General features: G+C 35.9%; 1 pseudogene; it reads right to left on the bottom strand.

Moving 5' to 3' along the window:
* The window catches only part of LOC117088549, an 84,646-nt pseudogene extending 69,894 nt beyond the window's left edge, over window positions 1-14,752 (bottom strand).
* Between the last annotated feature and the right edge of the window lie 542 nt (window positions 14,753-15,294).

The raw sequence follows: 15,294 nt of genomic DNA, 5'->3' as shown, positions 1-15,294 counted from the left end.
TTTTTATGGTTTTAGGTCTTACATTTAAATATTTAATCAATCTTGAAATAATTTTTCAAGATGTAAAGTGTAAGGAAGGGGTCCAGTTTCAGTTTTCTGCATATGGCTAGCCAGTTTTCCCAATACCATTTATGAAATAGGGAATCCTTTCTCCATTTCTTGTTTTTATCAGATTTGTCAAAGATCAGATGGTTGTAGATGAGTGGTGCTATTTCTGAGACCTCTGTTCTGTTCCATTGGTCTATATATCTGTTTTGGTACCAGTACCATGCTGTTTTGATTTTTGTAGCCCTGTAGTATAGTTTGAAGTCAGGTAGCATGATGCCTCCAGCTTTGTTCTTTTTGCTTAGGATTATCTTGGCTATGTGGGCTCTTTCTTGGTTCCATCTGAAATATAACGTAGTTTTTTTCTAATGCTTTGAAGCAAGTCAATGGTAGTTGATGGGAATGGCATGAATGTATAAATTACTTTGGGTAGTATGGCCATTTTCACAATATTGATTCTTTCTATTCATGGGCATGGAATGCTTTCCATTTGTTTGTGTCATCTCTTATTTCTTTGAGCAGTGGTTTGTAGTCCTCCTTGAAGAGGTCCTTTACATCCCCTGTAAGTTGTATTCCCAGGTACATTATTCTCTTTGTAGCAATTGTGAATGGGAGTTTTCTCATGATTTGGCTCTCTGTTTGTCTATTATTGATGTATAGGAATGCTTGTGATTTTTGCACATTGATTTTGTATCCTGAGATTTTGCTGAAATTACTCATCAGTTTAAGGAGTTTTTGGGCTGAGATGACCGGGTTTTCTAAATATACAATTATGTCATCTGCAAACAGAGATAATTTGACTTTCTTTCTTTCTATTTGAATACGCTTTATTTCTTTCTCTTGCCTGATGTCCCTGGACAGAACTTCCAATAGTATGTTAAATAGGAGTGGTGAGAGAGGACATCCTTGTCTTGTGCCAGTTTTCAAAGAAAATGCTTCCAGCTTTGCTCATTCAGTATGATGTTGGCTGTGGGTTTGTCACAAATAGCTCTTATCATTTTGTGATATGGTCCTTCAATACCTAGTTTATTGAGTGTTTTTAGCATGAAAATGTGTTGAACTTTATTGAAGGCCTTTTCTACATCTATTGAGCTAATCATGTGGTGTTTGTCATTGGTTCTTTTCATGTGATGGATTACGTTTATTTATTTGCATATATTGAACCAGCCTTACATCCCAGGTATGAAGCTGAGTTGATCATGGTGGATAAGCTTTTTAATGTGCTGCTGAATTTGATTTGCCCGTATTTTACTGAGGATTTTTGCATCAGTGTTCCTTGGGGATATTGGCCTCAAATTTTCTTCTTTTGTTGTGTCTCTGACAGGTTTTGGTATCAGGATGATGCTGGCCTCATAAAATGAATTAGGGAGAAATCTCTTTTTTTCTATTGTGTGGAATTGTTTCAGAAGAAATGGTACCATCTCCATTTTGTATGTCTGGTAAAATTTGGCTGTGAATCCGTCTGGTCCTGGGTTTTATTTTTGGTTGGTAGGCTATTAATTACTGCCTCAATTTCAGAACTTGTCATTGGTCTATTCAGGGATTCGACTTCTTCCTGGTTTAGTCTTGGGAAGGCGTATGTGTCCAGGAATTTTCAATTTCTTCTAGATTTTCTAGTTTATTTGTGTAGAGATGTTTATTGTATTCTCTGATTTCTGTGGGATCCATGGTGATCTCCCTTTATCATTTTTAATTGTGTATTTGATTCTTCTCTATTTTCTTCTTTATTAGTCTGGCTAGTAGTCTATCTATTTTGTTAATCCTTTCAAAGAAACCAGCTCCTGGATTCATTGATTTTTTTGAAGGATTTTTTGTGTTTCTGTCTCCTTCAGTTCTGCTCTGATCTTAGAATTTGTTTGCTCTTGCTTCTCCAGTTATTTTAATTGTAATGTTAGGGTGTCCATTTTAGATCTTTCTCGCTTTGTCCTGTAGGCATTTACTGCTACAAATTTCCCTCTAAACACTGCTTTAGCTGTGTCCCAGAGATTCTGGTATGTTGTGTCTTTGTTCTCATCAGTTTCAAAGAACTTATTTATTTCTGCCTTAATTTCATTATTTACCCAGTAGTCATTCAGGAGAAGGTTGTTCAGATTCCATGGAGTTGTAAGGTTTTGAGTGAGTTTCTTAATCCTGAGTTCTCATTTATTGGCACTTTGGTCTGAGAGACTGTTATGATTTCCCTTCTTTTGCATTTGCTGATGAGTGTCTTACTTTAAATTATGTGGTTGATTTTAAGGCAAGGGCTATGTGGTGCTGAAAAGAATGTATATTATATTGATTTGGGGTGGAGAGTTCTGTAGAAGTCTATTAGGCCTGCTTGGTCCAGAGCTGAGTCCAAGTCCTGAATATCCTTGTTAATTTTCTGTCTTGTTGATCTATTATAGACAGTGGGGTGTTAACGCCTCCTACTATTATTATGTGGGAGTCTGAGTCTCTTTGTAGGTCTCTAAGAAGTTGCTTTATGAATCTGGGTGTTCCTGTATTGGGTGCATATATATTTAGAATAGTTAGCTCTTCTTGTTGCATTGATCCCTTTACTATTATATAATGCCATTGTTTGTCTTTCTCGATCTTTATTGGTTTAAAGTCTATTTTATCAGAGACTAGGATTGCTACCCCTGCTTTTTTTTTGCTTTCCATTTGCTTGGTAAATCCTCCATCCCTTTATTTTGAGCCAATGTGTGTCTTTGCCTGTGAGATGTGCCTCCTGACTCTTGACTCTTTATCGAATTTGCCAGTCTGTCTCTTTTAATTGGAACATTTAGCCCATTTACATTTAAGGTTAATGTTGTTATGTGCGAATATGATCATGTCATTATGATGCTAACTGGTTATTTTGCCCATTAGTTGATGCAGTTTCTTCATAGTGTCAATGGCCTGTACATTTTGGGTTGTTTTAGCAGTGGCTGGAACCAGTTTTTCCTTTCCATATTTAGTGCTTCTTTCAGGAGCTTTTGTAAGGCAGGCCTGGTGGTGACAAAAATCCCTCAGCATTTGTTTGTCTGTAAAGGATTTTATTTCTCCTTTACTTATGAAGCTTAGTTTGGCTGGAATTCTGGGTTGAAAATTCTTTTATTCAAGAATGTTGAATATTGACCCCTCACTCTCTTCTGGCTTGTAGGGTTTCTGCAGAGAGATCTGCTGTTAGTCTGATGGGCTTCCCTTTGTGGGTAACTTCCACCTTTCTCTCTGGCTGCCCTTAACATTTTTTCCTTCATTTCAACCTCAGTGAATCTGACGATTATGTGTCTTAAGGTTGCTCTTCTTGACGAATATCTTTGTGGTGGTCTCTGTATTTCCTGAATTTGAATGTTGGTCTGCATTTCTAGGTTGGGGAAGTTCTCCTGGATAATACACTAAAGAGTGTTTTCTAACTTGGTTCCATTCTCTCCATCACTTTCAGGTACACCAATCAAACATAGGTTTAGTCTTTTCGCATAGTCCCATATTTCTTGGAGGCTTTGTTCATTCATTTTCATTCTTTCTTCTCTAATCTTGTCTTCATGTTTTATTTCATTAAGTTGATCTTCAATCTCTGATGTCCTTTCTTCAGCTTGTTTGATTTGGCTATTGATACTTGTGTATGCTTCACAAAGTTCTCATGCTGTGTTTTTCAGCTCCATCTGGTCATTTATGTTCTTCTCTAAACTGATTATTCTAGTTAGCAATTCCTCTAACCTTTTATCAAGGTTCTTAGCTTCCTTTCATTGTGTTAGAACATGCTCCTTTAGCTCAGAGGAGTTTGTTATTACCCACCTTCTGAAGCCTACTTCTGTCACTTCGTCAAACTCATTCTCTGTCCAGTTTTGTTCCCTTGGTGGCAAGGCATTGTGATCCTTTGGAGGAGAAGAAGCATTCTGGTTTTGGAATTTTCAGCCTTTATGCCCTGGTTTTTCCTTATCTTCATGGATTTATCTACCTTTGGTCTTTGCTGTGACCTTCGGATGGAGTTTTTGCATGGTCGTCCTTTTTACTGATGTTGATGCTATTGCTTTCAGTTTGTTAGTTTTCCTTCTAACAGCCAGGCCCCTCTTCTGCAGGTCTGCTGGCATTTGCTGGCGGTCCACTCCAGAACCTGTTTGCCTGGGTATCACCAGCAGAGGCTGCAGAACAGCAAAGATTGCTGCCTGCTCCTTCTTCTGGAAGCCTCATCCCAGAGGGGCACCCGCCAGATGCCAGCCAGAGCTCTCCTATATGAGGTGTCTGTCAACCCCTACTGGGAGGTGTCTCTCCTTCAGGAGGCACTGAGGTCAGGGACCCACTTGAAGAGGCAGTGTGTCTCTTAGCAGACCTGGAGCACTATGCTAGGAGATCTGCTGCTTTCTTCAGAGATGACAGGCAGGAACATTTAAGTCTGCTGAAGCTGTGCCCACAGCTGCCCTTTCCTCCAGGTGCTCTGTCCCAGAGAGATGGGAGTTTTATCTATAAGCTCCTGATTGAGTCTGCTGCCTTTCTTTCAGATATGCCCTGCTCAGAGAGGAGGAATCTAGAGAGGCAGTCTGGTTACAGTAGCTTTGCAGAGCTGCTGGTGGCCTCTACCTAGTCAAAACTTCCTAGTGGCTTTTTTTACACTGTGAGGGGAAAACCGCCTACTCAAGCCTCAGTAATGGCGGACGCCCCTACCCCCACCAAGCTGAAGTGTTCCAGGTCGACTTCAGACTGCTGTGTTGCCAGCAAGAATTTCAAGCCAGCAGATCTTAAGTTTGCTGGGCTCTGTGAGAGTGGGATCCAGTAAGCAAGATTGTTTGGCTCCCTGGCTTCAGCCCCCTTTCCAGGGGAGTACATGGTTCTGTCTTGCTGGCATTATAGGTTCCACTGGGGTATGAAAAAAAACTCCTGCTGCTAGCTCAGTGTCTGACCAAACGACTGCCCAATTTTGTGCTTGAAACGCAGGGCCCTTGGTGTAGGCACCCAAGGGAATCTCCTGGTCTGTGAGGCTGTGAACACCATGGGAAAAGCGTAGTATCTGGGCTGGATAGCACCATCCATCATGGCAAGGTCCCTAGGGGCTTCCCTTGCCTAGGGGAGGGAGTTTCCTGACCCCTTGCACTTCCCGTGTGAGGCGATGTCCCACCCTGCTTCTGCATGAACTCTGTGCGCTGCGCCCACTGTCTAACCAGTTCCAATGAGATGAACAGGATACCTCAGTTGGAAATGCAGAAATCACCTACCTTCTGCATTGGTCTCCCTGGGAGCTGCAGACCGGAGCTGTTCGTATTTGGCCATATTGCCTGGGAATCAATTTTATGGGCTTTTAGACTCGCCTGCCATGCTTGGATTACTTAAGTCACTTATTGTATAAAATATACAAATTATGTTGTGATTCATCAGGTATCTCATAACAGAATAGTCTTTAGATAAAGTCAATGATATCTGAAATATTTGTAGATGTTGTAAAAACCACAACTGAATTAGTATGTATGGCAATGGGTTTTCTGGATTTTCTTTGTTTGTTTGTTTTTTTGTTGTTTACTCTTTGAGTTAGGGTCTCACTCTGTCACACAGGCTGCAGTGCAGTAGCACGATCTCAACTCACTGTAGCCTCAACCTCCTAGGCTCAGGTGATCCTTACACCTCAGCCTGTCCGGTAGCTGAGACCACAGATGCATACCACCATATCCAGCTAATTTTTGTATTTTGGTAGACGCAGGGTTTTGCCATGTTGCTCATGCTGGTCTCAAATTCCTAAGCTCATGCAATCCACCCTCCTTAGCCTCCCAAAGGGCTGTAATTCTAGGTGTGAGCCACCAATCCTGACATATGGCAATGGTTTTATATACTTGTGGTTGTCCTTCTAAAATACAATCATGATTGTGATAACCCTCAACCTTAAACCCTTAAATGAATTTCTGGCTTTAAGATATAATAAAGATACCTATTTCTTCTTTTCCTTTCTGACTCTAATGAATGACATGAGGTATAGGAATGATAAATAGAAATCTATCTTAATGGTAAGATAAAAACATATACACATATAGATATACTTCACTTCATAATAAAAAATAAAGCAAGGATGAGATGAATGCCTGCTGCTGATGATTTCACGCAGAAATCTTGGGATAGTGATTTCTCTAAGGCATAGGACCATCCTGAGGGGCAAAATCAAAGATCCCATACTTGGAAAACAGATTTATTTCACTGATGACAACTGATGCTATAATTTTCCTCATTTATTTCATAGAAAACATTGTAGAGGAAGCAGAAGTGACATGAAATTTTCCATCTTTGCAACTGTGTGGCAGAGTGGAAGAAAATCTACAGATAAGATGTAGTTTTCACCTAAGTAAATGTGGGTGTTGGGGAAAAGATGTGTTGCTTACATCTTGAAAAGCACACAAGTGGTATATCTGTGTATAAATGTAAGAAGGTACCCTCACAAAGAAACAAGAATTATGTAATCAACAACATAATGTTGAACAATGGAGATTACAAAAGAGGAAGAAAATAGATGTATAATAAACTCAGTAACCCTTGCAGAGGGAAATGACTAAGCAATGGTAGAGAAATAAATTCATTTCACTAAATAAATTATAGTTATAAACCACCATAATGACTTTAAAAGAGTATAAGTTTTTAAAATTATCACACGTAAACATAAACAATAAAGGAAGCACAGACCTTATTGAGAAATAAATAAAACATGAATGCTAAGAAAAGAATAACATAAATTAAGATGGAAAAACTAAGATCAAGCATTCACTTCATCTCCATAAATGCGATTTGCTTGTCTGTTTTTTTTTTAAGAGAGGGTCTTGCTCTCTCACCCAGGCTGGAGTGCAGTGGCATCATCATGGCTCACTATAAGCTCAACATCCTAGGCTTAAGTAATCTTCTGGCATCAGCCTCCTGGGTTGCTGGGACTATAGGTGCATGTCACCATGCCCAACTAGTTTTGTGAATAAAATTTTTGTAGAGAAAAGGTTTTGCTATGTTGCCCAGGCTGGTCTTGAACTCCTAGGTTCAAGTTATCCTCCCGCCTTGGCCTCCCAAAGTGCTGGAATTACAGGCATGAGTCACTGTGTCTGGCTTATTTATGTACTGAAAGAAAAACACATGCTCACATGGGATAATCAAGCAAAATCCTACTATTCGTTACAGACTGGAAACATAAATTCAGAAAGGTTGAAAGTAAAAGGGCAGAAAAAGACACAGAAGGAAACTGAATGTTAAAAGTTTTTCTAGGGGGTCAGTTACTCATACAAAGTAATACATAATTTTGGTTAAACACAAAATAAGGACTTTATATAAAGTAAATATTTGATCCACATTGAAAATTTTATAGTCATGATCTACATACAAAAAATTACATTAAAATTATAAAGGAAATGTTATCAGTATGGGCTGCTCTAAGCCTAGAATTGGGAAAATAAAGGTACTATGACCTAAATTACCTTATTGCCTATTTTGATCTAATTGATACAGCTCAATTGAGCACAAAATTTACACTTTCCCAACATCCATAAAACAGTCACAGTATTTGACAAAAAGTGTTCATCTAATTCAACAGTAAAAATAGTGAGAATATTATGTTTTGTTTATAATGAAATGAAACAACAGATCAATCAGAAAATTAGCAATAGAAGCAGAGATGAATAATTCATGTGTTTATATTACTTATCACCTTCTCTGTGTACTTTGGAACATGTGTTTTAATATCTAATACTTTTCAGGGTAAATTGTTAAATGAATAAACAAAGTGTAGTGTAGTGTTACATGTTGCAATGTTTATAATATGCTACAATAATATATTTTAAAAGGGGAGCATAATTATATAAATATTCTTTTATATGCATAGCTCTTTCTGAGAGTATGAATCATATTTGTGATTTTTGGATGATGAACTAGGAAAAATGGCAAAATAATATCTTGGGACTTATTTTTTTTTCAATTGTTTTTACAACGTGCCTGTAAAATCGATTACAAATTTAACAAGTTTAAACAGGTTTGTAAAAACTGTTTTATGGTATATAGAAACTCTGTAAGGGGGAACATACATAGAAGGCACTCATCAAATTATTGACATTTGTTACCTCTGTCTAGTGAGCGTATACATAACATTTATTTCTTATTTATATTTTATGGTATTATTTTACTTATTAACCAAAAGTAAATATCATCTTTGCAGTTGGAAAAACCAACTATGATCCTTTTTTTTCATTTTGGAAAAAAATAATGAAACTATACTGAGATGGTTTCCCATAGTCTCTGGAAAAAATTTCTGACCACTTTAATGTAGCTTTCAAAGCTCTTTACCATGCTATCCCAGGTTGTATCCCCAGCACTAGTTCCTGCCTTGACAGCGTCATACACTCTGTACCTAGGCAAAGATTTGTGGCTCCAAATTTTTATAGCTCATGGATAAATCCATGTTATTTTTCATATTGTTCCTTCTGCATAGAATACATGTACTTTCCCTGACTATCAAAAAGCCCCTCCTTTCTAAAAGTTCATTTAAATGTTACCTTAGTGGTATTTACAGGTGAAATTAATCACTCACTCTTCTGATTTCCTTTATAATACTAGAATTAAATTCACATATTTTGTATGATACTGTGATGTGTGTGTGTGTAGAAAAGAGAGATAGAGAATGCAGGACAGAAAAAAACGATAAAATTAGTAAATGATGATTTTATTGATCCCTGATCTCTAATATAATAAAAGAGTTTGGAGAAAGACACTCTAAATTAAATGTACCCAATTTATGAAGAATTTTATTTGCTCAGATAGTTTATATGACATAGGTAATAATCTGACCTCCTAAAACTTATCATTGAGTGTGTGACTATGATTATTACTAGATTAAAATTTTCCTGTCATAAGCAAGTGTGGAAATCTAGAGATTGTAACCAGACCTCCTATTTGCTAACACAGAGGAATTCAGTCTAAAAGTCCAACAGATTTTTTTTCAAATGTCACGATTAATTCTGAAAATTTTGATAATAAATGGCCTAAGAACTGGTTGATAATGAGTTATCTCATTAATTTCTTCATTTTCATACCAATATGATAAGCATTAAAAGAGATGGCTTAAATTGCAGGCTGCTTTAGACAAATTTAGAAGAATAAATGCTTTGCCCAGTGAGATAATTTATTTTTGGTCTTTCATTTAATGCCAAACAATATTTCATATGATTTCTACAGTATTTTAAATTTAAAAAACTATATTGCTTTTTTTTTTTTATTTAAGTTCTAGGGTACATGTGCATAACGTTTATATCATGTATAACTCCCCAATGCAATCCCTCCCTCCTCCCCCCTCCCCATGATAGGCCCCAGTGTGTGATGTATATTGCTTCTTTATTAGCCCATAAAAACTTTTTATTGGAATTCCCATCAGATTTCAGTATAGTTTCATCAAAATGAATAGTCATATTTCTAAAATAAATATGTTTTTTTAATAGAAAATTTAGCATGTTTAAGTTACTCTGGATTTCTGAATTAATCATTTTAGGGTAGGATCCAGCATGTTTTTGACCTTGGGCAAAGTACCAAACTCTTGACACTCAATTACTCGTTATTGAAATAATAATACTTACCTCACACAGTTCATGTTGATGTTCTGAAGCTAACTACTGCAATAAATGACTCCTGTGTTGCACTTTTATTTTATTACTTTTATGAAGTGAAAGGGTTTAAAATCTAATTATTTATAATTTAAATGCAGAGATAAAATGTTTTGCAAAATATTTACGGAATAAGTATTCAATGTCTCAAATTGCAATACCTGCACAAAATAAATTGAAAGCAACTTCTATTAATAGCAGTTCACTTCACTCTTGACAATGGTATATCAATTATCAAAAGCTTGTATGAAACTAAGCCTCTTATAGATAGCAATTAAAAACTCTGGAAACATCTGAATAAAACAACCGCTGATACAACCATAATACACTTGAAACAGACAGAACTGAAGGATGAATGATTCTTGAAAGAGGGATTATCATTGGGTAATATTTGAGTTTTTGTGGCTTTTCTGTCCATACAATATGGAGTAGCCTGAGCTCAAACAGAAAGTCCAAGTCCAGCTATATTGAGAAGTTAGACCAGAGTTCAGGGCTTCCAGAGGAATTAAAACTTCAGGGGGAAATTAAGGAAAGGCAACAACAGAGAGAATAGCTCCCAAATCTGCATATAAACTTTGCCTACATCCTTGGTTCTCTCATGAACTGTGCACATACAAAGGATTATCAAAGTGTCTTGCAGATAGCATTGAAAAGAAAGTTGAAATAACTGAACAGAGATTTTTAACTGCTTTCTCACGGCAGTAGAGGCAGAGTTTAAAGTCCAGCCAAGTTAACTACTTGATACTACGAAACTCATCTTTCAGCTGGGTTCAGTGGCTCACGCCTGTAATCCCAGCACTTTGGGAGACCAGGGTGGGTGGATCACGAGGTCAGGAGTTTGAGACTAGCCTGACCAACACGTTGAAACCCCGTCTCTACTAAAAATACAAAAATTAGCTGGGCATGGTGGTGTGCGCCTGTAATCCCAGCTACTCAGGAGGCTGAGGCAGGAGAATTGCTTGAACCTGGGAGGCAGAGGTTGAAGTGAGCCAAGATGTGCCGCGGCACTCCAGCCTGTGCAACAGACAAACAAAAAACAAACAAACAAAACAAAAAACAAACAAAAAAACACCAAAAAAACTCATCTTTCTTCAAAATAAGCTAAACAGACCTCAGAGTCAATAGTGCCATATTCACAGTGCCTAGTATACCCACCTCACAAGAAAGTAAAACACAAACACATTAAATACATAAATAGAAGTGAAATGTGATCCTTAGATAAGAGAATAAGTGGTCAATGATAATCAAAACTGATACTACCCAAATGTTGAAATTAGGAAATGAGACTTCAAAGCAAATAATATAAACATGTTTGAACTTAAAGGTAAATATTATTATAAAGAATGAAAAGACTGGGATATCTCAGCAGAGAAATGTAAAGCATTTTTAAAAAAAGTAAAACTAAAGAGTAAAGTATGTTAAATGAAAAGACAACTCCATCTCCTTAAAAGCAGATTGGCAATGGCAACACAAACTGGTAAGTGATCTTTGAGATAGGGCAATAGAAATTAACCTACTTGAATAATAGAGAAAAAAAAAAGTTTTTAAAAGTGAACAGAGCCTCAGTGACCTATGATGCAACATCAAGCCATCAAAAGTATGTGCAATTTTAGTCCCAAAATATGAGAGAGGAAGAGAGAGTATTATTTAGGATTTTCTTATTATAATCTTACAATTTTTCCAAAAGTTTTATTGACATACAAATAAAAAGCATCAAAAAGCAAAAAAAAAAAAAAAAAAAAAAGATGTTTTTCTTTCTTCTTTTAAACCAAAACATAGTTTAATAATCTGATTCACCTCTATAAAAGTCAACACCTTTGGGCTATTTAGTAAGACACTTTATAGCAAATTAAATTAGAGTATTTACAGTAATGGTTAAAAATTCAATTAAGGAAAAGTTTAACATGTATATAATGCATGATGGAGGAGCTAATTATTCATATTCATAATAATCTTCACAAGAGACTAATCTTTCCATGACTTTTATTTCCAAAGACACAGTAATAATGAAAACAAAGACAGACTTAATTAAGTTTTAAAAATAGATTCTGAAAAATTAACTGCTTTTCCTAATTAATCTGTAATGCAGAAAAACCTTCCATTGAGTGATATTAAATAAATACATTTTCAGTGTGTCAATGGCCTAAAGCCTTTATTTGTCCAGATTTAGACAAACCTGCTCCTGAGAGTCTGGCTAATTTTAAAGAGAGTTGAGAGTCTGAATTTGGGTCATGTTGCTCAAGGATATTATAGAACTGTGTCCTTTGCTTTTCTTGAGTTGTATTCTTTTTTTTTTTTTTTTTTTTGAGACGGAGTCTCGCAGTCGCCCAGGCTGGAGTGCAGTGGCCGGATCTCAGCTCACTGCAAGCTCCGCCTCCCGGGTTTACGCCATTCTCCTGCCTCAGCCTCCCGAGTAGCTGGGACCACAGGCGCCTGCCAACTCGCCCGGCTAGTTTTTTCTATTTTTTAGTAGAGACGGGGTTTCGCCGTGTTAGCCAGGATGGTCTCGATCTCCTGACCTCGCGATCCACCCGTCTCGGCCTCCCAAAGTGCTGGGATTACAGGCTTGAGCCACCGCGCCCGGCCTTGAGTTGTATTCTTTATGCACACACAGAGTCATGCCCTCTTAACATACAGATAAACACACAACTGCAGGGTGATTGAACAGAAAGGTTAAGTTGTTCTGATACAGAAAAGTGATTTTCTTGAAGTTAGTGTATTTATTTTCTCTGAGAACCTATGAAATAAAATCAAGACATATAAATAGTTAAAAATAATACTGTCTTCCAAGTAGCCATGTTTTCAAAAAGATACTTTCCTATCAATATATAAAGTATATTTAAAGCTATAAGTAATTCATAAATTTAAGATAATGGCATGAAATCTACAGTAGTCATATTGCATAGCATTAATGTTAATAGGTTCATTAGCTTAAATTTATTTATATGTATGATTATATATTAGCCAAAGTAAGAGGCTAAACAAGAGTACATGGGAACAATGCAAAAAATAATTTATAACCTAAAAAATAGTGTTTATTTTTTAACTTTTAATGTGTTTTGGATTATACAAATTGTAACTAAGTACATATTTGTTGAAAATGCCAAACTGTATAGAAAATATAAAACCAGGTCAGCCTTCACTGTGGGCCTGCATCTACTTTACTTTCTTTTTCATATTTCAACATTCTTAACATGTTTGCTTTTATTATAGACTTTCAATTATGAATACATGTATATGTTTATTTATATTGTTTTATATTAATATATTTACCTGTACTTAAAAATTACTATAATTGTAAAGTTTAGTTCTTAATAATACATTTGTGTCATACACATTCTAATATTTAGGACATTTCTTGTCTGTATACCTGTCTTTAAAATTATTGCTCAGTATTCCCTTGTATAGATGCCATATTTATGTTATTTCTTATTGAGGGAAATTTGATTTATACACAATTTTTACTATTACAGACTTGGATGTAATTAATCTGATTGTTCATATATCTTTGAGTACAGGTTAATTATGGGATCAAAGGCTTTGATGGATATTGAAAATTGACTTCAAACAATAATTGATTCATAATTTATGGAATATGTGGTATTGTTTGTGACAGACTTTACAGCACTAAATATTATAGAACTGTTCACTGTCCCAAAAGATCAAAACAATAATGTTGTATGGAATTAACTGCCATTTTCCTATGATTATTTTTGTCCATTTTTTCTTTCCTGAACTTTTTGTTTTTATTTTTAGACCATTTTTATGCCATGATGTTAATTCTGTTCTTATCTATTTTTAAGAATTGTCTTTAGTTTCAGTTGAGTCTTCAGTTAGATTAATTTTTAAAATCAATAGTGGAACTCATGACATTTAATGTTAACACTGAATAAAAAAATAAGAATTCAATATTTATTTGCTACCCACCATTAATAATAATGATGAGTTCTGGAAAATTTTGACCAGAAGTTTATTTTTATATCCTTGAGTTTAGTCACTTCTGTAGGAATATGATAGGCACCACACTAGTGGAGGTAGTGTTTATTACTCAAATTTAAAAGAGTTGGTTTTTTAAAGACACACCTGTCTTAGAGTCTTATATTAGCAAAGAGAAAATATTTAGGAATTGACTCATCTTTTTTTTTTTTTAATGAATGAAGTAACTAGATTCTGACAGATGTATTATCTGCCTCTTTATTTTATTTTAGAAAATTTCCAACTGCTTTATAAAAGTTCTGTCTATTGACAGGCAAACTATGTTAAATGCAAGTTAATAATTAAAATTCTTAAGACATTCTTCGCTTACATAAAGGTGATTATTCCTATACAAAAGCTTCTGCTTTTTGGAGTACAACATGCAGATATTTGTTCCAAAAAGTAATGCATATTTAGGACTTAATGGTATAACTGAATTACGAGACTGGTGCTCAGCGTCACATGTCCTAAATCATAGTCAATGCTTCTTTCATAATTCAATAACTCGCTGATGTTCAGATATAATACTTGAACAAAAATAATTCTTAAGAGACATTATTGGATTATTAATTTACCTTTCACAGTGAAATGTCGAGAAGGTGATTATGATTAAGCAAAAACTGTTAGCTTATTTAAATTTAGACTTACAAACTGGGAATAGACTACTGCAACTGGCTTTAGAGTAGTCAATAAATGACTAATTTTAATCGTATTGTATTTAGGTAATGATGCCTTCTACTCCTGATTACCAAAACAGACAACAGAAGCAAAGTTTTCACTCCTTGCATTTCATCGTCATAATGGATTTCCTCATGTGTATTCTGTTCTCTGTCAATTTTGTGATACCCCTTAGAAGTTTTACAAGAGTCTTTCCTACCTTTGTAAGTTGGAGGATAGCAGTATTCACTAGGACAGACCCAGATGAAATGGTAATCTGGACCATTAAAAACACTTCCTTCTTGGAAAATAATAATAATACAATGTTGAAAACTCTGATGTGCCATGAAGGAGGAGCAAAGGTCTCTGTCTTATGGCTTCAACGTGCTTGTGGAAAATAAATTACCTGGGATAGAATAATCCCCAATCTGCATAAAGAATGCCTTCAAGTCATGGCTCATTGCTAATTCTTCTTCCATATCACTTTTAAATTGTGGTTCTGGTGACCCCATTACCTTTTTGACAACTGACATTTATCCTTTGCAGTCCTCTGCTGCAAAATCTAGTTGCTTATCCTTATCCCATCAGTAGTAAATTAGACTGACTGTGGGGGAAATGATGCTACACTTTAGGGGCCTTGGAAGTAAGAAGTCCACTTTATAATGTGTGGTGAAAATATGTGAAATGAAATAAGCTTTCTCAATACACAGCTTAAGAACCTCCACTCTTTGAAATCTCCACCAGGAACTCTCCTTCCTGGAAACTGTCTATCTAAACAGAGCAGTGCAACCTCTTAACACTCTTTTTAAGATAGGCAATTGCTGAAAATTTTCCCTGTACAATGGGCGGGATTCTCTAGGGGAAAACGAGCAGTCTACAATCATGCAGCTGGACTGAGCCAGGCAGAATTTCTCACCTTCCTCAGTAAAATACCATTTTCAGTGGTTTTAAACATTCTATGTATAGGATAAAATTACATCAGAGATGACCGAGTGTGACTTGCTATGAACTTTTGAGCAACATGGCTAAAAAAGAAATAAAAGGGCACATTTTA

This window comes from Trachypithecus francoisi, unplaced genomic scaffold (genome assembly GCF_009764315.1).
Source record: "Trachypithecus francoisi isolate TF-2019V2 unplaced genomic scaffold, Tfra_2.0 Lachesis_group10, whole genome shotgun sequence".
In the NCBI taxonomy this organism is placed as follows: domain Eukaryota; kingdom Metazoa; phylum Chordata; class Mammalia; order Primates; family Cercopithecidae; genus Trachypithecus; species Trachypithecus francoisi.
This window is presented reverse-complemented; position numbering and strand designations above follow the sequence as displayed.